This window comes from Dermochelys coriacea, chromosome 12, assembly GCF_009764565.3.
Source record: "Dermochelys coriacea isolate rDerCor1 chromosome 12, rDerCor1.pri.v4, whole genome shotgun sequence".
Lineage (NCBI taxonomy): Eukaryota > Metazoa > Chordata > Testudines > Dermochelyidae > Dermochelys > Dermochelys coriacea.
Window position 1 is genome coordinate 31,422,095 of NC_050079.1, and position 25,252 is coordinate 31,447,346.

Consider the following 25,252-nt stretch of genomic DNA (forward strand, 5'->3'; position numbering starts at 1 on the left):
CAACATCACAAAACTTCACTTATAATTTTAGCACATCTGTCAGTCTGTGCTAAAAAGGAACCCAGGGCTAGTGGGTGACTGAAGTCCCTTTTATCCCTAGAGAGGATTATATATTCCCTTCATGTGATGAGCACGGGGGGGAAGGGAAATGTTAAAAAGCTCATTTACCTGATTGTTGCCCACATTTGCACAGTTGACAAATAGAGAATTTCACATCAAGCCTTTAATTTCATATCCACAAACAATAAATAAATAACAAATGTATGTAAAATCTCATTGTAAGGTATCTATGAAGCAACCAGTTTATAATGCCACATATCCTATAATGTCACATAGTATCCAAGCTGGACATTTTTTTCCCCTTTCAATAGATTACATTGATTTCCTGTATCACTTTATCTGCTTAATACAAAATGGGACTGAACAGTTATTTGTCTGGACTTAGCCATTCCTTATCAAACATTTATGAATTAGCTATTGCTGCAGCATCTTCTTGTAAGGTCTTTCTGATTTTTGTTTCAGTAAGAGTATGAATGTGATGGCAGGGCTGTAATATATAGCCTTTGAAAATGAAACATATTTTGGGAAACAGTGTATGGGAGAGGTGGAGGAGTATGTCTATGCTAGTGCATTGTTTCTAAGACACTGGGTGGTTGTCTATTAATAAGAGTGATTAACTCTTCTGCTTGGAGATTTTGGTATGTTAAGATTGCCAGTTTCATAACTGCACAGTAGTTTGGTGGTGTTGGGATGAAATGTCCAATTGAAAAAGAGAGGTTTGCCTAACCCTGGCCAAATTATACAGCCATCATGTATGTAGATAATATAGGATTAGTATCAGGGTCATAGAAAGGTCAGCTGATTTGATTGAGTCTTCTCAGTTGGACTTCAATCTGCATAGAAGAATTGGAAAATAATACAAATAGCATGATCTCAATATTTTTTTCATTTTTCTTTTTTAACTTTGCTGTTCTTTGTCCTGAGCAAAAACTATTATGTAGACTTGAGTATAATGTTTATGATACTTCAGTTAAATGATCATAGAAATATAGATTGATATGGACAATATATTCGCTGTGCTGTGGCTTATTTTTGATCTTTGCCTTTAAAAGAAAATCACACAACATATTCAAGATGCTCACCTGCTGTTCCACACTTTTTAATCCCTATAACCCATACATTTTCCAACCCATATTATTAAAATAGAATAATTAATCTTTATTTACTGCCTTTCATCCAGGGATTTCAAAGCACTTTACTAAGTGCTTTATGAAGTACTGAACTAAGCCTCAAATAATATCTGTGAGATGTTAGGCAGTTTTTATTCTACCTCTTTTGCAGACAGGTAAGATAAAGAGAGGTTAAAAAACACACAGTGAATCAGTGGAAGGGCCAGGCAATAGAACCTAAATTCCTGACTGCCTGTTTCCTTTCCTAACCATAGAGCCTTTTGTCTAAAACTGAAGAATGCCCCAAAATGTATGTGGAAAAGAAAGAGGATTATTCGCACAAAGTATTAAAGTTAATAATTGCATAGTAAAGGCTTCTTAAGTGAAATCTCATTGTTATTTTATAATGATCATCTCATTTATACAGTGCCATAAATTTGTATGGCACTTACAAAGAAAACATTCCTTGTGATTTGCCTTATTTTGTCTTCACTTAATCTGTTCATAGTTGTTTTTTAACCCACTTATATTATACTGTATTCTACTTTGCCTTCTTTTTTATTTTTCTTCACTAGTGCTTGAAGTGACCTCGCAGTAAGCTTCCTTCAATAGAAGCCTACTATTCTGCCTTGAATGCACAAGGTCAATAATGATTACCCTCTAACTTTGAAGGGCACTCCCACCTTAGCTTGCACAGTGTGTCGAGCCACAGTCTCCCTGCATGCCATAATTGTAATTTCTCTTGTAAACTGCAATATTAATAAAGGAATGGTTATTTCAGAAATACTGTTGCACTAGTCCACTAATGTGTTAAACCTGGCAACAACAGGCTATAACTGTCTCTTTTTTTTAATTGATATTTTGTTGGCTTTATACTTCACATTCCTTTTAAAGCAACCCATATGAACGTAAACAATTTTGGAATACATTTCCAAAGGTGGTAAACAGCCTGTTCTCTTTTAATGTGTGGTTGGAAAGCTATATTTTTGTAGTCAATATTCAGATGCTAAATGCAGATGTTTTAATTATTTTTTTCAGCTTCCAAACATATGCATGATGATCTTTGTACCTTGTAAATGATCCAAATGCATGTGCACAGCACTGGAACATTACCTGACCTGAGTATCAAAGTGTATTAGGCAAGCTATGTTTATTTAGAAGCTGTAATAACAATTTAACATGATTTCTTACGGTGAATAGTCCTCAAACAATTAATGATAAATAAAGTGAATCCAAAGAAAGTATATAAAAGAACAAAATAATTATAATTATAATTATATATATAATAATTATAATTATATATATAAACTGAATTGAAACTATAACTGACATTGACTGTGTTATGTCTCAGCCCAATAGCTGGAACTATGGTTCATATGATGAACCTGGGAAGGTTTTTCTAGTGAAAGAACTGATGTTTTTCTGTGCAGTGCAAACTACACCTTAACTTTTTAAAATTATGTGCTCTAATAGTTTGCATACAATTTATTGTTCAGTTTCCTATACTAGTATCAATTTCTGCTAATATCAGGATCAGGGCTTTTAGAGGTTAATATGTTTAGTGAAATTAAAAAATAATAATGCCGATATTTTATTTTTGCAGTTTGCAAACATGCATTGTGATCCTGTGCCTGATGCAAAGATCTGTGCAGATATGTTGTAAGAATGCTGCTGATTTGATTTTCGTTATCTTTTTCATGTGCTGTGCATTTTCAGGATCTATTGGGAAATGTGACCTTTTTTATTGTTATAGTAACACACATTAAAACCAGGAAAAGGCATCCAGGTAATAAGTGTAAGAAATGTGCATTATGTAAATATCTAAACAGATATACATTAATTTTAAAAACTGATGTTACCGAATACATGAATAGTCACTTAAGATGTAACTGGAATTGACTATGTCATGTATCAGCCTAATAGCCGGAGCCCTGGTTCAATACAATGAACTTGGGAAGGTTTTCTTAATGAAAGAACTGACGTTTTCTGTGCAGTGGTTGCATTCATCAGACCACATAGTGTTCATTACATAACAAAGGCCTGCCAATGTGAATTGTTAGGATCATCGGTTAGGTAAATCTGATAGGGACAAAAGATAGTGAAGGAATGAGAGACTTCAGTACCTTAACAGAATATTCAAAGTTAGGTTGCTTTGATGGCCTTTCACCAGCATATTTGAATCTATACTATATTCAGGAATGGGGTCCCAAGTTTCTAACCTGATTCTGCTCAATATGATCCTTTCAGTAAGTTATTCTCACTATTGGTTAGTATAAATATAACATATCTTATGTAAGTCAATAATATTTATTTAACTTAACATTGCCTTGTTTAAAACTGTGGAGGTTATTGAAAAATGGAACTATCTTTCAGTTAGGGCTAATTAGACTCTTAAAACCACCCTGGTTTGTGGTGCTAATTTGGAAACTGTGCCACATACTGGGGTTGATTTCTTCAGAGAGACGATGAGCCCTGAGCCACTGGGAAATGGGAAAACCAGACATGCTGATTGGCAAGGTCAAATCTGGAAGGCCCCGTGCTGACTAAGGAACAGGCGTATTAATTCAGTGGGGATTTGTATCCACTCTGTCCCTTGCTTACCTAATAGGAGCATTGTTACATTGTTTCATAGAGAGATTAGTGATTGAAAGGGGAGATTTACAAAGTAAAGATAAGTTTTGATTTAATTCTACTAACATCCAGCCTATTAAGAAGCTTGTCTGCAATATGAGGCAGCACATTGAATCCAAACTTGTTCTAAGTTCACAAATAGGACATTTGTTAAAACAGACACTCAAGTTGGTGTTGTAATATCTATTTTACTAATAGTTCAGATATGTTGTTGTTCTACACCATAGATACTCATCATTATAGTTAGTTACTACATTATTACTGTAATCTGTTAGTCTCTAAGGTGCCACAAGTACTTCTGTGCGTTTTTACTCATCATTGTAGTGTGGGAGTCGTAGTTACACAGGAGTACTAGACTAAGTGTCCATACCTCAGCATCGCTCGTAACTCAGCAGCACTCCAACATCATCTTATTTGTCAGACTTTCTTTAAATATATTTTAAAATATATAATTCCTGCTCTGTCATGTTTTCCCCTTTTCTCTGTGGGCTTCATTATCAGATAGGTCTTTAGCATGATTCTTACTTAGCATTGCTATAGTACCTTCAATACCATGTGAGGATCTCAAAGCATTTCACAAACATTAACTGTTTACAACACCTTTGAGATAGATAAGATAAAGTGGCATGGGTTCTTGTTTGTATAAAGTGGATATTAAAGGTCTCTTAACAGCCTTCATTAAAGATAGAAATCCAAATCCTACTCAAGTGAATGAATAGAATTTAGCCCAATGCCTTATTTTGTAGCAAGGTTCAAATCCTTAAAAAGTTATCTTTTAAAATTCTGACCTTCTGGTATTAAGTGTCAATGAAAATGTTGAAGGAGATAAGGCCGATACTGGTTATCTTACTCTTTTGGAAACCTGACTGAAATTTCTTTGAGAATTAATAAAGTCTTATGAATTCTGACAAGGAGCAAGACTTCTCAGTGCTCTTCAAGTATGTCAATAGCTAGGGCCTGATCTTATGAACAGTTAAGCAAGTGAGTAGTCCCATTGAGTTCAGTTACTTTTGGAATAAAATTATTTATATGCAGCAATAGAGAGGGCTTCCAACGTCCTTTACAAACTTTACCAACTTGTTTAAAAAAACTAAATCTAGGAATTACTTTGCCTATACCTACCATACAGCAATCAGTGAAATGCAGCAATTGCAACACTGCAACAGCAGTATGCAGGAATTTAGGGAAAGGAGTAAGTAATATTTTAGGCTATCATGGGAAAGATCCAGAATCATTAGTAAGGTTAGATCCCCCTCCTTCCATTGATAAAGTTGGTGTGAATTGTATAGAACTATTGGTAGGTGTGGAAAAGGAGACTTGATAAAGCTAAAGTGTCTTATATCTGCCTGTGAGCAAATGCTACAGTCTCTTCACAGTTATAGAGCTCTTACTTGAACTGATGACTCAGAGCTATTGTGGCACAGACCCTCTGTGCTGACCCTCACATTCCTAACCAAGTCCCCTCAAAAGAGGAAAAAAATAAAGCCCTTAACTTTAACTGCAAGGACCATACACTTTCTGAAACATGCTGCGAGGTTGTCACAGGACAATTCTGCTCTGCTGCAGTGGGCATCTGAGCCCAGGCTAAGCAGGTGACTTTAACTCCATCCCTGCTCACCTCTTCAGCCAACCAGCAGCTTGGATGTCTTGGGGAGATAGACTCACTTCTGCCATTTCAGCAGGAAGGGAAAACTCTTCAGCTTCACCCCACCTAACTATCAGGGGCAGCTTGTCAGCATTCCCTACCCCAGTTTCTCTCTGGGGAGAGAGAGGTGGTAGATGGGACTTAGAGTGTGTGTTCTCCCTCCCACCTGTCTCTGCTGAGCATATCACCGTCTAGTCTCTTTGGTAGCAGACAAGTCATAGTGGTAGGAGAAGATAAGGGACCACACTAAATAGTCTCCCTGACAGGAAGGCAGAGAGCACAAGGCCTTACAGGAAAAGATGAAAACTTCAGTCCCTTAAATTTCTCAAAACTGCTTCTCTCCCCCATCACAGATAGAAAACTTCAAGAGCAGCTAGGGATGGGATATGTCGGGGAAGAAGGAATTGCGAGTTGGGGGGGGTAGGAAAAGTCTGATCTGTATAAGAGATCACAATTGCTATCCATATGACACTATAGTTTAATATGTCCTCTGCCAAATAACAATTACTATACAATGGATAAACATCACAGTGCATGGACAATAGTCAGGAAAGGTTGTGAGAGTGAGTAAAAGTTTGGCTGCTAAAAGAGATGATAGAGACAAAGTGAGCGGAGCTAACATCTGTTATTGGATCAGTGTCTGTTGGTGGAAAAGACAAGCTTTTGAACTTCACAGAGCTCTTCTTCAGGTCTTCAGAACTTGTCTTTCCCATCAACAGACATTGGTCCAATTAAAAGATGTTAACTCACTCATTTTGTCTCTACCCACTTTGTCTCTCTCATATCGTGGGACCAACATGGCTACAACAACACTGCAAAAAAAATGTCAGAAATATTGCTAAGGAACAGATTAATTTAGTCCTTACTGCTATGATCATGCCAGAGACCGTATTGTTCAGATCACCACTTAATGGCAAAATAATTCAATTAAAAGGGAATTAAGAACAAAACATTCCACCTGATTGTGGCCTATTGGCACATATGTTGAAGTCAATGCTGCAAGATCTATTCTTTCAGATCCTAGGTTATTTTTTATGCCATAAGATTATGAAGCTGTCACAAATATAGCCAACATTAAGTTTTCAAATAAATATGCTATATCGAAAAAAACAAAACAATTTAATATTTTGAAATACAGCAATGCTTTGTGTTTTGAGGGCATTTTTCAATGTGTTTTGTAGGTTTCTAACAATAACAGAAAGTTATTTGATAGCCTTTATATCGTTTGTTTGTTTTTGAAAAATTAAACCTTCCTTATTCATATTCTGTGACAAAGCCAGGAGTGACACGATCCTCCTACATCATAATATTCCTCTTATGGTGAATTCCTCTTGCATATCATATGTGTTATTCTATACACAAATGATTGGAGGTAAAAAGCCATCAAATTTTCCTTGCATCATTTAAAACAGTGGTTCTCAAACAGGGGTACATGTAACACTGGGGATACACAGAGGTCTTTCAGGGTGTACATCAACTCATGTAGATGTTTGCCTAGTTTTACAACAGGCTCCATAAAAAGCAATAGAGAAATCAGCACAAACTAAAATTTCATGCACCGACTTGTTTATACTGCTCTATATACTATACACTGAAATGTAGTACAATATTTATATTCCAGTTGATTTATTTTATAATTATATGATAAAAATGGGAAAGTAACCAATTGTTCAGTAATAGTGTATCTGTGACACTTTTATATTTTTATGTCAGTTTTTGTAAGCAAGTAGTTTTTAAGTGAGGTAAAACTTGGGAGTACACAAGACAAATCAGATTCCTGAAAGAGGTTCTGTAGTCTAGAAAGGTTGAGAGACACTGATCTCTATCAATTTCCCTGTGTCTCACCAACCCTCTATCTCTGCTTAAAATACATCTCAAAACCCATCTGCCCTATTCTGCCTATGATCTGACAATCATTGGCCAGTTTCCCATAATAATGATCTCTTATGAACCCTTCACATCTCTTCTGACAAACACCAAGAACCACTGATTTAAAACATCTACATGAATGTTGGTGTTCTATCAGATTTAGGACTGAGGTATAGCTTCCCAATTAATATATTAAAAAATGGAGCAACTATGCCTTAGTACATATGAGAGAGAGAGAGAGAGCATATAGAGTTCCCAACCTTTACTTGACTTAATATTTACAAAGAGATTTGAAAATATAAAGACCTATATATAGTAAGTACTATGCAGATTTTATGTTTCTGGGAGTAGAGAGCATGGGTCCGGGGTCTGGTCCACCATTACGCTTAGGCTTTTTTATGCCATTCTGTTCATGTAAAGGAGATGGAAATCCACCCTCCCCCACCCCCAAGGCACTTTGTACAATGTGGGGCTTCATCTGCTCTTGTAAAACTGCCATAGCAGCCCTACATCAGAACCCCTCCCCAGACCCTGGCATGGAGGGTGGGCCTAGACCAGAAATTGGGAGGGAGGGAGGGACGGGGTAAGGAGGGGACATGGTTTGAGCACACTGTGCTCTGGCTGTTCTCTTCTTTCCATTGCCACCATCGGCCTCGAGGACCTGAGTGCACGGTAGAGCAGCCCTGACACTGCTCTAATGGACATTGGAGGCCATCCAAACCATGCAAAAAAGTGGGTTAAAGCTGACGAACTAACTATCAAGCCTCGTGTCTGTATTCTCTCTGTAAAGTGTCATAAGCACTATAATGATCTATATACATTTTAAACATTAATAATAATTCTTATATCATTAATCATTTAGTGCAAATAGTTGGCTCCCTGTCCCTTTGGAAATCTCGTATGATATGAGGGCATAGTACTGGAGCACTGAGGAGAGATCAATAATAGAACTAAATATAATTTTCAATGACCAAAAAGCCTTACACAGTTAGGACATCCCTACCTGAGTAATCACATTCTTTCCCTCTACCATACAGCCACAGTTGTAGTCAGTGGAGGTGCTCTGGCTGGAGCTCTCTTGATATGTAAAACTAGAAAGAGCCTCTTGACTTTGTAAATATACCTGAGGGAAAAGAGACTGGCCGTGAGGATGTATTGTAAAAGCTCATTTGTTTGGGTGTTCACTTGAGATGATTGAGATTGATTGAGATTTGGGTGGGATGAGGATTTTTATCTGGGGTGATTAGGATTTTGTGTGAGCTCAAGTAGGGAAATTTCAGTTTTGTGGACTGGCACCTTTCATGTGGAGCGAGGTTGTCAGTGTGCTATTGCTTTTTTTCCCTCCTCGTTGCAATGCATTTTTAATTATCTGTCAAGGGAGCCTAGAACTTGGGATAGGTGCTTTTTTTAAAAAAAAATCTAGAGATGCTGAAATCAAAATAAATAAATAGATGGCAAGTCTGTCGTGACTGATATAAAGTAGAAGGAAGCCGAACTATTAAAATAATTAGCACACCTAGACAGAAAGGAAGAAGAAATTCTATGTCATGTATGATAGTTCTGCTCTACTCATTTCACTCCCTCAGTCCTCTAGTTTTGATGTAGTTCAAATAGACTAGTAATTATACTGAATAATAAATAATTCCATAGCTATTTAATAAAAGTTTTGTGGTGCTCTTCACCGCAGTCAGGATTTTAAATTTTTTAGTAAAATATTGTACTTCACTGAGCCTTTATCAGGAAGCAAAGATTGGAGAGAGTGCAAAAATGAGTTATCTTTTAAGTCTCCCCCCCCCATCCCCGCAACAGGGATGAATATAAGTATAAAAAACCTTTACAAAAGCTCGACATCTCTCAGAACACAAATAAAACTCCTTCCCATAAAAACAGACTTGTGAAGTGCCTGTTAATATTGTATATTGTTACTGAATATGATGAGCAGAAATGTATTTTTGGGAGATGACAAGATGCCTATAATTCTGGGGCAGAGGCAAATAATTATAGGAACAGTGAATGTGTAGAGGGGGGAGGGAGGCGAGGGGCAGGTAGAAATAAATGTTTGGCTTCATCATAGTTGTTAGATCATCTGTAGATCATCTATAATTGAATAGTTTGCACTAGCATAACCCAATTTTATCCCTCTGAAACTGAAAAGTTACTTAGGTAAACTGCTTTTGTAGAATTTAAAAAGCAACAAAAAATTTTCACTAAAGACCATTAAGCAGCCTCAAGCCCCACGTTTCAGTGTTCATCATTTGTACCGATTATAGTGTGACAGCTCTTGAGTTTCCAATGATAACAGCCATCTGACTTGATCTGAGTTCAATGGATTTTCACTAAAATAGAATCATCGCCTTTGTGATGGATAGAAAAAGTAAAGCAATACATCCTGATAAATGCTTTGCCTTTTTTTCCCCTTCCCTTACTGTGACCTTGTACAATCTATACGTGAGCAAAGCTGAGCCCTGGCCACTGCTGCAACGCATCAGGACTTTGAAATTTAAGTAGCTCTGAAACCCATCAATGGGGTGAAGGGAGAATGGCCTGAGAAAGCAATGGATCATGCTTAGAGGACTCACAGGGAAACAGGGTAAGCTGAAGGTCAATACGCAGACATGTCTTGAAGGAACAGCTCACACACTCATTCACATTCACATCTCAAAGCCATTGCTGCTGTAGCACTGTGAGGAGAGATCAGTAGGCGAGTAAAATAAAACAAGAATTTCAGAGCATATAATTTCTTTTCGGAAGCCAGTGGCACAAAGGTGACAGTATAAAATAGCTGTAACCTATAGTGGAGGTGCAGAGCCCTAATCATCCCATCTGAGTTGCAGGGAGCATAACACAATAGAATCACTTTGAGAACAACTGCAGGGTAATGGAAACAAAGTTTATAATTTGATAATTGTGATAATTATCCTCTGATAATTGTGAGGAACATTTAACATTTTTAGTATGTCACCGATTGTTTGTAATAAAGTATTCAGCAGGGTCTGAAAGTGAGCTAAACTAGAAAGGACACTGTCTGAATCCATGCACAGGCAGACATATAATTAAAGGCCTTTATACTTTGTAAATTAGACTTTGTATTAATTACTATAATTATGATGAAAAGTTCTTCCTAAGTTTCCAGTCAAATTCTCATTGGTTTTGATTTTTTTTAAAGGTGCATGCTGCCAGATAAAGATTAGCCTGGCTATAGTGTGCTTTTAAATAAATTAAATAAATAAATAATATTAGTACACGAATTTGAACCCCCAGTTACCATGCCTAAAGCAGAAATTGCCGAACAAGTCAAGAGGCTTATTAGCATTTTATGGAAATAAGTTATTACTGTTCTCCACTTCCTTAATTATCCATGTTATTTCAATACAACCCTTTCTTTGATGTCCCAATTCTATATTTAAATAGTGCAAGATTTCTATCATATCCTCCCGCTGAGGTTTGTTCCATGCAAAAAACATGCCAAGAGCAGCTATTTTAGAGACTATTGGGAAATGTTTAATTGGTTAATCCCATTTGAGTTATGAGGGTGTATTGCCATGCACAGAAAATCAGAAACATGTAAAATACTGGCTAGGAGAAGTTTACTAACACTTGCAAGACTTCCCCTGAAATTTAGACCTGAAGACATTTCATTTCTTAGATATCCAATGGGAAATGATTCAAAGGAAAATCCTTCAAACTTCTTTGAAATGTGCTAACTGAAATATTTTGAATTAAAATAAAGTCATTATTTTGGTTCTTGCATTGCAAAGGGGGGACCTCTTTACATTTGAACTAATGATAAAGTGACAATGAGAAGAGAACAATATTTCAACCAACATACACTCTACATACACCCTTCCCTCCCCAAAACTTAATATTTATGTATGACTCAAGCAGCACCTGCTGTTGCAAATAAATGACTGCGTTTCACAGGTTAGCATGTTGTGAATTTCTCACAGTTGTCTTTGTGCATATTAATCTTGCCCATTATAGCATTTGATAGTTGCTCATTAGAATTAATTCTGCAGAAATGGGTGCTTTGCAGCATCCAACTTCCCTGCTTTAGACTGGAGAGATTTCAGGGCAAGGTATTGGCAAGTAGTCTTGTGTCTTATGTTAAGAAATTAATAGTTTAACCTCTCTTTTTATTCTATTTTTTAAAATATATTTAAAATTTTTGTTGCAAACAGTGAAGATAGAATTAATGAAGTGTCTCTGAAGTACGTTGCACAATTAGCTGACAAGTGTGCATACTTGATTTGGTTATGAAGACAACTGTTAGATACAACAGCGGAGAAAGACCATTGGATCAGATTGACCAAACGTACAATGCTTCCTCATTTTCAGGGGGTTAAATGAAAACAAATAAAAGAGCAGCACCATTTTTTAAAATCTACTTGTTAATTGTAGCAAAAGGCGCCAGCTGCATTTAATAAATAATGCTAATTTCCACATTTGTTGAAAATTGGAAACTAGCATTATATACTGAAATAGCACAATTGTTAAGAAATATCTAAAAAGTACAGCAGTGCAATAGTTCTCTCCAGAGTGAGTCATTTAATGAATAAAAGTAGGAAAAGAAAGGAATAGTTCATTATTTTTTTATTTTATCTTATTTTATTTTATTCTAAGTTTTAATCATTGTTGTGTTCTTCTTGTGGATAAAGTGATTGAGTGTTTTCCCAAACTAAGATTCAGATTGTCCAGTTAGTAGCATTGGGTTACAAGCTTTCTCATATTTGCAGTTCTTGTAAACATGTCTCTCTCTTACAGAAATAGGTTAACTTATTAAAAAGCCTCTGCCAGAAGTGTGGATTGCTGAGTTTCCATCACTGGGAAGTACACTGTTCCAATTCTAAAATTATACAGTCTAAAATCATCATCATGTATTTTCATCAGGATGAAATATCGGGAGCTCTGCTTAGTGCAAGGTTTTATTAATGATGTGCTGTCAGAAGCTGGATGCTCTGCATATTTGCATATTAAACAGCTGAGTGAAGAAACATTCCTTTTATTGCTGCAGGGAATAAATCAGTTTAAAGCAAGTTCTCATCATTTATACTCCTTTCAGCTAAGTCTTCTTTTATTGAAATAAATTGTTGAAGTGCTTTGCTCATTCTTTGAATACTGATGAAATTTACCTTGATAGGGCCTCGGGAAAAATAATATTTTCTTAAAGGTGCAGTGTTGTTCTTTATCTAAATAGAAATTATCTACAAGAGAATCAAAATGAGAACTTTTCTAGGCCATACAATGTTTTAAGGTGTTCTTGTCTATCTTTATAGTTTTCTCCAAAAGGAAAAATCTACCATAAGAAATAGTGTATTTCTATTTTGGTTGTATATATCGATTGCTGTTTCAGTAGGAAGCTTCTTATTAGGACATACTACTTTGCATTCCAGGATTAACATCAACTTCTGTTATCTGTTGGTGGCAACGTGAGTTTAGAAGTCTGTTGGCTGGACGAATTAGAACAAAGTCATTAACAAACGGAAAAAAAGTTTGCAGAATATTTCCTGCTCTTCCATTGTGCATGAAATGAAACACAGAAATGTGTCATATTCTAAGAAGAAGCCTGGATCCCCCAAATTTATGTAAATAAATCATTTTGAAATCACACCGTAGGTTAAAAGATGATAAAGAAGAGATTGAATAGACTGGCATTTCCAGGTAAGGACCAGAAGACAGCAAGAGATAAAAAAGTCATTAAAATTAAGTGAAAGGATTGTATGTAGCGGGACAGAGATTTTGCTTGTTTAATTGAAATAGAGTTCTTCTTCGAATTGCACTCTGCAAAGTCACACTCATGGAATGTGCTGACTTCGTGGACAGTGGAACCTTCTAGTAGCAATACCTGTTGCAGATGCCTCACCTCTCCCCTCCTATCTCTAGCACTCACACTGCTCAGGGGTGTGGCCCTGTGGAGGGGTGGGCGAGTTGGCACTATTGCTGCCTCAGTTCCTTCCAACCACTGCAGCATTAGGACGTGAACCACCTTACAGCTGTTTTTCTCTGTAGTTAGTGCTGTGCCCTAAAAATATAATACATTAATAAGTTTAGTTTGTGACTAATGAGAGTAATTGTGTGTTAGGTATTTAGTATAGATAGTATAGTTTATTTAAAAATTAAATTAAGAATAGGTATTAGTAATCAGATAGTTTACCTGTCAACTATGTTGAATGTTAAAAAAAACAAAAAAAAAACAAAAAAAAAACCAAAAAAAAAAAACCACCTCAGCTTCAAGGTGTCATGTGTGATGGTCTTTCCTTCCTCGGACACACGTGATTGGTGTTTGAAATGCTTAGGTGAAAATTACTCGCGGGCAAACTGCCAAATGTGTAGCACATTCACCCCCTGAGCCAGGAAAGAAAGGTAAAATAGACTGCAGCTCCTTCTCTTGAAGGAGGCATTAACATCTAAGCCTACAGGATCTGAAAGTTCAAGAGAGGTTCAAAAGTAGGAGACCAGTATCTGCTACAACGACTTAGGATCTAAAAAGCCATTGGGATCCATAACAAGAGTTTTGGCTTCGGTGCCAGGCTTCCGTTCCAAGACAGCTGACATTCCAATGGGCAGATTCCCAGACCCCAACCACAATGCAGCCTACTTCAATCCCGGATTCAAACAGGCATCAGAAGGATCCACAACGTGCATGAAACATCTCCCTCAGTTCCAAGTAAAGCATGTCTCCAGCGGCTCCTTTGATCACTTGCATAGTACGGAAACAAAATTGAAAGACTGGGGATCTTGTGATGTATTCATAGAATCATAGAATCATAGAATATCAGGGTTGGAAGGGACCCCAGAAGGTCATCTAGTCCAACCCCCTGCTCAAAGCAGGACCAAGTCCCAGTTAAATCATCCTAGCCAGGGCTTTGTCAAGCCTGACCTTAAAAACCTCTAAGGAAGGAGATTCTACCACCTCCCTAGGTAACGCATTCCAGTGTTTCACCACCCTCTTAGTGAAAAAGTTTTTCCTAATATCCAATCTAAACCTCCCCCATTGCAACTTGAGACCATTACTCCTCGTTCTGTCATCTGCTACCATTGAGAACAGTCTAGAGCCATCCTCTTTGAAACCCCCTTTCAGGTAGTTGAAAGCAGCTATCAAATCCCCCCTCATTCTTCTCTTCTGCAGACTAAACAATCCCAGCTCCCTCAGCCTCTCCTCGTAAGTCATGTGCTCTAGACCCCTAATCATTTTTGTTGCCCTTCGCTGTACTCTTTCCAATTTATCCACATCCTTCTTGTAGTGTGGGGCCCAAAACTGGACACAGTACTCCAGATGAGGCCTCACCAGTGTCGAATAGAGGGGAACGATCACGTCCCTCGATCTGCTCGCTATGCCCCTACTTATACATCCCAAAATGCCATTGGCCTTCTTGGCAACAAGGGCACACTGCTGACTCATATCCAGCTTCTCGTCAACTGTCACCCCTAGGTCCTTTTCCGCAGAACTGCTGCCGAGCCATTCGGTCCCTAGTCTGTAGCGGTGCATTGGATTCTTCCATCCTAAGTGCAGGACCCTGCACTTATCCTTATTGAACCTTATTGAACCTTATTCAAATCTATGGGCCGGAGATTGAGCTGTGGATCCGTTATCAAAGAACCAGCGGCACATCACTGAGGTGACAGCTCAAATTGACTCACTTCTTCGTCATCCTACTGACCCAACTGAAATTCAGTCCCATCCAGATAAAAGATCAAGACAAGAGGGTTTCCGGGATAGTTCTTATTTCACTTCCACTTCCACCCCAGATCTTACTGGGTTGCCAGGAAAGATCATTTATCCACATTCTCTGTTTAAAGTTCCTGCTTTATGGGTCTCACTGATGGCTTCGGTGTTGGATCTGGAATTGGAGCAGAGGTCAGAACGGATCCAGTACATGTTTCGAATGTATACTCTTATCAGGGAAGAAGTGTTCAGACCAAGAGGGAACCCAAATTTCCTGTGTATCCTGTGGAGACTATGATACCAGACTGGCTAAGCTGGCAGAAATAGCCTATGCCTCGATGGATGTTTGACCATATTGCCCAGCTCACCCTTTTTCTTTACATGAGAGGAGACTGGACTCTCGAGGCCTGGAACAGATTCCAGTGCATTTGGTGGAGCAGAGATGTCTAGATCCTTCAGCTATGGATCCAAGATCTTCTGATCATTTATCCCCTGCAGAAGAGGAGGAATATCAAGAGGGACTTCCACAGTATGTGTTGCCATATGACAAGGAGAGTTACAGTGCAGTTCATCACCTGATGAAAATATGGGAGTAGTGACAATTTTGTCTCCCTCTGAGGATGCAATTCATTTCCGTGAGTTAGTGTATAAGATGGCATCAACCTTGAGTTTACCATCTGTAGCATGAGAGGAGACTGCACACCCTGTATTTGATATCTTAGGATCGACAATGAATCCTAAAGTCTCTTAGCCCATATTAGAAGGGTCATGGTAACCAGCAAAAAGTCCCTTTGGTCCAAACCATCTTCATGCTAGCCAGTTTCTAAACAGGAAAATAAATTGTATCAAATCCCACAGGCAGGATTCTCTTGCTTTCTCATACATCTGCAACCAGGCTTCCTGGTCATAGTAACTACACTTCAGAGATAGAAATCTTGTTTTCAATCTTCTACTCCAATGGATAAAGAGGGAAGACAGTCAGATTGTCAGGGTAGGAAAACATTTTCTTCATCCTTAAATATGTGTATAGCCAACTATGAAGTGGTGATGACCAGATATCAGTATAAATTGTGGGAAAATATGGTTATTTTTACTAAACAGAGAGGACCTATCAGGGCTTGTTCATGGGTGTCAGAAGTGTACACTAGTCAGCTGCTAAGTTACACTCAGGCAATGAGTGGTGGGGTTGGAAGCAAGCCAGGTCAGAATGCCAGGATCAGGCAACACGTTGCAGGTGTCAGGCAGATAGAGTCAGGGTCAGGAAGTTGGGGTCAGGCGCCAGGTTATAGGCAGCAAGCAAATAGCAAAGTCAAGGAATACTGGTAAACATATATATTAAGACATTCAACTTCAGAATTCTCTCTTGGGGGCTATTATTCCCTCCCTGTCTACCTTAGACTGGTTCACTACTCTTGACCTCAAAGAGGTGTATTTCCATATTCCCATAAGACCATCCCACTGAAAATACTTATGATTTGTCCTTGGTTTACACCACTTCCAATACAGAATCTTACTTTCTGGACTGCACCCAGAGTATTTACCCAATATTTAGCTCCAGTAGCGGCACATCTAAAAAAAGAGGTATTTTTGTATTCCCATACTTAGACAATTGGTTGATGAAGGGCCAATCCAAAGAAGAATTAGAGGCAGCCATTCGGAACACTTGTCTGTTTGGAGTCCTGGGTCTCCTCATAAACAAGCAAAAATTATTTCTCATTCCCTTTAGAAAGATTCCTTTCATAGGGGCAATAGTCAACTGTCAAATCAAGGACCTGTCTGCTGGAACAGAGGTTTTTGAAAATAACAGTTTCTATACATTCACATGATACAGCCAGTTCAAACAATAGGTTTTTTCTGAAGCTTCTGGGACTCTTAGCATTGACGACATATGTAACTTATGCTAGACTGAAAATGAGATCTCTAGCATTGGGTTCTGAAGAATTTCTGTCTCACTAAAGACAGCATACCAAAGAGGATTACAATACCTCAAGAAAAAATCATTAATTCTCTAAGGTGGTGGCTACATACCCAGAATTCAATTTATTCAACTGATCTCACCCAAGTTAACAGTAACCACGGATGCATCCAAGATAGACTGGGATGCACATCTTCATACCAAGGTTGTAAGGGGCCTTTGGAGTCTGTCCCCATTACACATAAATGTATTGGAGTTATGGGCGATCTCTTTGGCACCCAAAGCATTTCTCCCACAGATACACAATACAGTTATGCAAATTGGCGGCAGTTTATTACATAAATAATTGAGGGACTCATTCCATCCACTTGTGCAACTCCACTACGTGGAGAAAAATCCACACTTCTGCATCTCAGTATGCACTAGATTTGGAATCCAGATCCAATGCTCATTTTGGCAGGGCAGTACTTCAGTCACTGTTCAATTAGGGCTTCCTCACTCCTTCCTTATTGAGGTGCTGCTTGCCATAATTTCCCAAGAGTGACGATATGCACAAGGCATTTGAAGAAGAAATCGAGGTTACTGATTTGTAACAGGATTTCTCTGAGATGCATTATGCATATTCAGACTCCGTGCCCACCTTCCCTGCTTCTGCATAGTCCTAATTGTATCATTATTTGGAGATCCACTTTCACGTTTGAAAGGAACTGAGGTAGCAATGGCACCAACACCTCCACCCAGGGTCATGCCCTGACCGGTGCAAGCATTAGAAACAGGAGGGAACGGATGAGGCATCTCCAACAGGCATTGCTACTAGAAGGTTCCACCAGCATAGTTTTGCCAGGTCAGTGCATCCCAAGAGTATGAAAATGCAGAGTACATCTCGAAGAACTCCAGTTACATGTAAGTAACCTCCATATATCCATTGAAAATCAAAAATATTGAGAGAATCCAGCGATGAAACTCTCAGGAATACCTGGTTTCAGAGTAGCAGCCGTGTTAGTCTGTATTCGCAAAAAGAAAAGGAGTACTTGTGGCACCTTAGAGACTAACAAATTTATTAGAGCATAAGCTTTCGTGAGCTACAGCTCACTTCATCGGATGCATTTGGTGGAAAAAACAGAGGAGAGATTTATATACACACACACAGAGAACATGAAACAATGGGTTTATCATACACACTGTAAGGAGAGTGATCACTTACGATAAGCCATCACCAGCAGCAGGGGGGGGAAAGGAGGAAAACCTTTCATGGTGACAAGCAAGGTAGGTTAATTTCAGCAGTTAACAAGTTTCAGAGTAGCAGCCGTGTTAGTCTGTATTCGCAAAAAGAATGCATCCGATGAAGTGAGCTGTAGCTCACGAAAGCTTATGCTCTAATAAATTTGTTAGTCTCTAAGGTGCCACAAGTACTCCTTTTCTTTTAGCAGTTAACAAGAATATCAGAGGAACAGTGGGGGGTGGGGTGGGAGGGAGAAATACCATGGGGAAATAGTTTTACTTTGTATAATGACTCATCCATTCCCAGTCTCTATTCAAGCCTAAGTTAATTGTATCCAGTTTGCAAATTAATTCCAATTCAGCAGTCTCTTGTTGGAGTCTGTTTTTGAAGCTTTTTTGTTGAAGTATAGCCACCCTTAGGTCTGTGATCGAGTGACCAGAGAGATTGAAGTGTTCTCCAACTGGTTTTTGAATGTTATAATTCTTGACGTCTGATTTGTGTCCATTCATTCTTTTACGTAGAGACTCCAGTTTGGCCAATGTACATGGCGGAGGGGCATTGCTGGCACATGATGGCATATATCACATTGGTAGATGCGCAGGCGAACGAGCCTCTGATAGTGTGGCTGATGTGATTAGGCCCTATGATGGTATCAGGAATACCTGTTTCTCATCTGATGTGCTGTTGAGTGATATTTTATTTAAAGGCTACTTTATTCCGTAGGCCATTACCAAAGTGGAGCCTATTTGTTACCATGGGCAGAGAAATACGCTCAAAGAAATTATCAAAGGAAAAAGTAATACCGTTTGTATTCCCATTTTTTATCTTAAAAGGTTAACAGCATCAAACCATTATATGCCCTTTTTATGTCATGCAAAGTATTGTTACAATATAAATCATTAGTGACAGAAGCTTCTTGTTTTTAAGTGGAAAATGCACATTTAATAATATGAAAATAATGTCAAAACATCCTCTCCTACATTATTGCCAAGTGAACTATAGCTTTTCCTTTGTTTTAGTTTTGGAGGCAGGGTTTAGCAAGAGTATTTTCAGATTTTTAAAAAATAGTGATACATTGTAGCTGTAAAAAGAAAAGGAGTACTTGTGGCACCTTAAAGACTAACAAATGTAGCTGTAGTTTATTTTAATTGGACAGCACTAAGTGAGCTGACTTTATGATAACAGTGGAGCCAGCGGCAAGTGGCTATATGTTCACTTTAAAGCTTATACAGAAGAAAATCAAATCCTTGAAGCTAAATTCATAAGGAATAAAAATGAAGTTACTTCTGGATTACATATATGCATTTGTCTCTCTGTATGCCAACAGTGTCACTCTGTCCTCAAGGTGGCTAAGGTTAACTTTACACAAACATTATACACACTTTCTCATTATTAAAATCCTGATATTCACGATAACTTGTTTTGGTTTTAATTGTTTAAATTGTATTTATTTAGTGATTTTTGCAAGATATGATGAGTACAGTTACAGAATCTTCAAATACAGGATATACTGTTAGAGCTGGAAATCCTGGAAATACTTTTATTCTTCCAAAGATTTATTTGCTGACATTCTGAAGTATTATCCCAATAAAAAGGATGTTGTATCTTTGATTTCTTTATTATACAAAAATATAAAAGGGAGTCTTACTTAATGTAAAGTGCTTGTTGAAGTCACATGCAATTTTTGTGTGTGTATAGTATATCTGGCAAAATGCACTTTCTGAAATTTGGATTAGAGAGGTAATGTGGTTAGACCTATTGTACTTCACAGGAGTGTTGTCAGGCTTAATTAATTATGCTCTGGCTATATGCAGTGCAGGTTCCGTGCCAATATATCTCACTGCCATTTGCATGAAAATACCCTCACCTCTGCAGGGATTCTATTACCAAACCATCTTATGTTCCCTGTACCTCACCATACACATGACTTCCCAACACCTGGCTATCTCCATTATTTATTTACTTTGCAGGGGAGAGAGAATGGATACACATCCCATTCTTAATCTACATCCTTCTGAGGCTGTGTGAGAGGGTGAGAATAGGGCAGACTGCCCTTTAATCTCATTTTTTTTAAATGCCTTCCCTTATTGCTGCTCTTAAGGAGATAAAGCTATATTATGTGGTCTAGTAGCAACTTGCCAGAATTTTCCTTATGACTGTTAGAAATTAGACATGGAAAACACCTATTAAGTCATCTTGCCTTCCCCACTACTCTCCCATGAGTGTCAGTTAATTTCCTAAATTATATTATTAGATACTTGTTTTCTTGTCAAGTTTGAATGACTCAAGTGATGGAGCATTCACCAGAACCCTAAGGAAACTATTCCACAGTCTAATGGGCTTCAGGGTTTGGAAAAAAAATGCCAGCTCTTTAGCCTAAACAGGAAGTAAGATATAGGAAAAGAAAGCTGAGCTTGTTTTAGTGATAAATCCACATTGAGATGTTCTCATAACATTCAACCACACAGTATATATCTTCTATTTGTAGATTAATGAAATATAAGGAAAAAATACTTCATGGTTTCATAATTCTAATACAGTAAAAACAACGAGGAGTCCTTGTGGCACCTTAGAGACTAACACATTTATTTGGGCATAAGCTTTCGTGGGCTAAAACCCAGTTCATCAGATGCATGGAGTGGAAAATACAGTAGAGAGGTATAAATACACAGCATATGAAAAGATGGGAGTTGCCTTACCGAGTGGGGCATCAGTGCTAACGAGCCAATTCAATTAAGGTGGAAGTGGGCTATTCTCAACTATTGACAAAAAGGGGTGGAAATAACTGTCATTTCCACCTCTTATTGTCAATTGTTGAGAATAGCCCACTTCCACCTTAATTGAATTGGCTCGTTAGCACTGATGCCCCACTCGGTAAGGCAACTCCCATGTTTCATATGCTGTGTATTTATACCTCTCTACTGTATTTTCCACTCCATGTTTCTGATGAACTGGGTTTTAGCCCACAAAAGCTTATGCCAAAATAAATGTATTAGTCTCTAAGGTGCCACAAGGCCTTCTCGTTGTTTTTTCTGATACAGACTAACATGGCTACTACTCTGAAATCTAATACAGTAGTGTCAAAGATGACAAATATTATGATGTGGGATGTGGAATATAAAGTGAAAACTACTGTAATGGGTTGAAATGAACAAGTTCAGGTTATCCATACTTTGAGACTCCCTCCCCAAAACATCTCTCTGACAGCACCCCAGTTGCTTTTCCCTTTCTGGAAACCCTGCCCACCGGCCCGTAGCTCTATGATATTCTTTTCAACAAGTGCCTGCTTTAAGTATTTGTAAAACTGATTGAGAGGGTAAGCTGGTTCGGAGATGTCTGTTTCTTCACTTTCCCTTCTAATCACCAAAAAGGTTCCTGTAACTGCACTGTCCCCAAGGGTTTCTGCTTTCTCTCCTCTTCCCCAGCACCACATCCCATCCATCATCTTCCTCTTAAAGAGATAAAAATGCTCTGTCATCTTCACTGCTAGCACTGTGGCTGGTGAGGTGGTGCTTTGGGCAAGGGGAATGGCGATAGCATAGATGACTGCACTAATCACAAGTTTCTGGGACTGGTTCTATGTACTTCCAGTGGATTCTTTGTTTAGCTTCCTCCATGGCCACCCTCTTGGCTCAGGCTCCTGGTATCCCCGGCCGCAAACCTAATATAATAGTTTCACAGGCCTCCCTGTGTACATTCAGTTCTCAGGTTATCCCTTCTTTTGGTGTTGTGAGGTTCAGAGGTTGCATTATTCACTCAGTTGGGTTCTAGTACAAGTCTGAATGGAAATCTCATTTGCTTTAACATGGTATGCAATCTGAGACTTCCTCTGCCCAAGCTGGTGAGATTTCATTGGTCTTGGTGCTGGTGTTGGTGATTCAACAGAGAAGCTGCCACAGCTTCAGCATCAAAATGTAAGGGGCAAAGAGGTAACTGGTTTATCCCTTCCTTTTCTCTATATGAGCTGAGAAGAAAGGAGAAATGTGAGCACTCTAGCTTTGTTAACCAGGTTGATTTGTTTTGTTTCTGGGAATCTAAATCTAAAGACAATTTGTTTCAAACAAAATTGCCATTTTGTAGGAGCTCCATCTTTTCTGTCCTGTACCTTTTAAATGGCATGTTTTGGTTAGTGTTCATGCCAAGCTCTGTCTACATATTAACTCTGTTTCCCTGTCCCTTTGCTTTTAGATTGCTGTCAGTTACTGTGCAAACTGCCCCTCGGTCTCCTCCTGGTTTGCTTAAGGACACCCCCTGTGAGGTATCAAACCTTGAGCATCACCTATCTCTGGGTGCAATCCCATGATTCTCCCACTCTCAGACCTGGCCCTGTGTAGCAGTCTTCTGGTACTAACCATGATTACCTGAGCAAATCTGACTTAGGCTCAGACCTGGCAGTTCTTTTCCTTCTGGGAGCAATGGCAGTAGTGAATACAGTGACTAGACAGGCACCTTAAAGCAAAGTATCATTTATTTAGAAGAAAAGCATTTCAGAGAAAGTATATTTTAAAAACAACAAAACAGACTGCATGCATATTTATCTCTCCCTAAGGATTACCAGTCTCTGGATTGGGGAAAGTCCACTTCTCTAGACTTACTCCCAGAGTCCATCTTCTGGACATCTCCTGATAAGTGACCCCCTTCTCCTCCCAAAAAAGGCCATTTAACTTTTTAGTATTCTTTTGATCTCTAGCCTGCCAACTTTGGCACAATGTCTTGCAATCTATTAAAGACTGCAGATGGGATTCTTGAAGCTAAGAACCTGATCCATTGCCTTTCAAGTGTGTGCTGCGGTATCCTTATGTAGGTCTATTGCCTCTGTCATGTTTGCTGTTCCCACAGCCCCCTAGTAAATAAGATCAACACATGCATATAGGACCTTTTAATAAGCCTCCACAGGGATACAACAATTTTACCTCACTGACCAGGTCACTTACAAAAGTCATGCTGTTATTACATATCATTAGTCATAGATGAATACAGAACAACTCCAGGACCACACTGCACATTGAGAATACCACATAATTGCTGGTATACCGAGTATGACATATGAATGCTTCCTTGCATCCTTGCTGAACAACAACCCTGGATACAGTTCACTTTCTTGAAAAGAAGTAGCAGGGAGCTGATTTGAAAAATTCCAGGACAAAACTCCAGATACTTGTTTCATGTGGTGTACTTGATCTGAAATATTTCCTGTATATATAATACATTTTAAAACAATAAAAAATCTTTTTATCTGTAACCAAAATTGTGTGTGTGTGTTTACCACATTTGTGCATGCAAATAAAGTAGTTAGTTGTCTGACACACAAATTGCATGTGATAATACAGGTTGCTGTGTGTGCAGTATAACTGACCCAGATTTTGTGGGGGGGAGGGATAGCTCAGTGGTTTGAGCATTGGCCTGCTAAACCCAGGGTTGTGAGTTCAATCCTTGAGGGGGCCATTTGGAATCTGGAGCAAAAATTGGGGATTGGCCCTGCTTTGAGCAGGAGGTTGGACTAGATGACCTTCTGAGGTCCCTTCCAACCCTGATATTCTATGATCATGTTAAGGCCTCTGAAAATGTGACCCAGGAGGGTCAAGTGAGGAGAAAGAAGCCTTTTAAAAAGTCACATTAGAAAATGATTAAACCAACTGTGACAGATAAGACAAACAGTCATATATTTGGGAGTCTTGTATCAACTTTACAAATGTTATCTCAATCTCTGAGCCAGGTATTGAATACTGGCTAGTTGGAGTTGGTTACCAAGCTCCCTCCAGGAACTAAAATCAGTGGAGGCTAATAATTACAAACCCCAGGACAGGTACACATTTCCAGAGAAGTACCTTCACATGGGGTGAATTGCATAGACTGGCTCAAACCTAGGAGACACGGAACTTGTCTACATTAGTGACAGCCTGGACCACAACCTTCCAGTGTAGAAATACCAATCTGTTGATAGATAGTTGCCAAATTCTAAAAATTTCTAGTGGACCCTAAATCTCTAGATTTCAGAGTAGCAGCCGTGTTAGTCTGTATTCGCAAAAAGAAAAGGAGTACTTGTGGCACCTTAGAGACTAACAAATTTATTAGAGCATAAGCTTTCGTGAGCTACAATGCATCCGATGAAGTGAGCTGTAGCTCACGAAAGCTTATGCTCTAATAAATTTGTTAGTCTCTAAGGTGCCACAAGTACTCCTTTTCTTTTTGCTAAATCTCTAGAGTATCCTTGGTTTGCCTGGATATTTTTGTTTGGTTTTGCTTTAAGATTTCTCCATTTCAGTACTATAAACTAGTGTGCAGTTTTACTGTAGAGGGAAATAACTGCTGTATATGCTACTAATATCTGCTTTGTTCTGCAGTAGTTTATACAGCATTTCAGAAGATCTTCTTTTTTCCAACAGGATATGATTTCCTTCTGCTTCTTTTGAAGCCGTACAGTAATATATTGATTCTGTACAAGAAAAAAGAAGTCTTCTCTACTGTGAGTTAGTTACTTGTACCATAAGTGCATATGTCTCAATTTACCTTATAGTACCCTGGTCAATACATCCTTTAAAATGACCATTTTTATTTTCATGATTGTCCTTTGATTTCTTATTTAACTTCTTGAAGCCAGTGATTGAAATTTCTGAGAAGACCCACTGCTTGAAAAGTGGGGGCGGATTGCCTCAAAACCTGCCATTAAGGGATTAATTGTATTTATCATTTTATTATAATAACTATTATAATTAAGTGTTATTTGTATTGTAGTTATGATGAAAAGCCCCAAGCAGGATTGGGGGGGCCTTGTTATCTGAGGTATTTCACAAATTGATAGGAAGGCATAGTTCCTGTCCCAAAGGTCTTATAATAGATGAAATGGACAAAGTGTGCACATGGAACACACCACACAAGCAAAATGAGGAGAGTAATGTTTTGTAAATATATTAGTTACAGGATTTGGGGTCTTTTTGGGTGGGGGGGTTGCTTTACTACATTCAGAAGGGCTAGTGTGGGATGAGAGGAAATAGGAGTAGGGGATGGACTAATGGGACAAAGGAAGGAATGGATGGGGAGATTGGTGGGGTAGAGACAAAAAAGTGAGGGATGGCAAAGATCATGGATGGCAGGGGCATGGCAGCAGAGGAACAGCAAGCAGTGCGAGGTTATTGGG

At 38.5% G+C, this 25,252-nt stretch overlaps 1 protein-coding gene across 6 annotated transcripts in view; it reads left to right on the top strand.

The window, feature by feature from the left end:
- WWOX (WW domain containing oxidoreductase) overlaps nt 1–25,252 on the top strand; it is a 690,060-nt gene that overhangs the window by 345,348 nt on the left and 319,460 nt on the right. The window contains exon 9 of one of the 6 annotated variants that reach the window (XR_006275135.1): nt 24,501–24,580. The exons of the other annotated variants lie outside the window; for them this stretch is intronic. The gene's annotated coding sequence lies outside the window, so the exon portion shown is untranslated. The remainder of the gene's footprint in view (nt 1–24,500; nt 24,581–25,252) is intronic. 6 annotated transcript variants of the gene reach the window in all.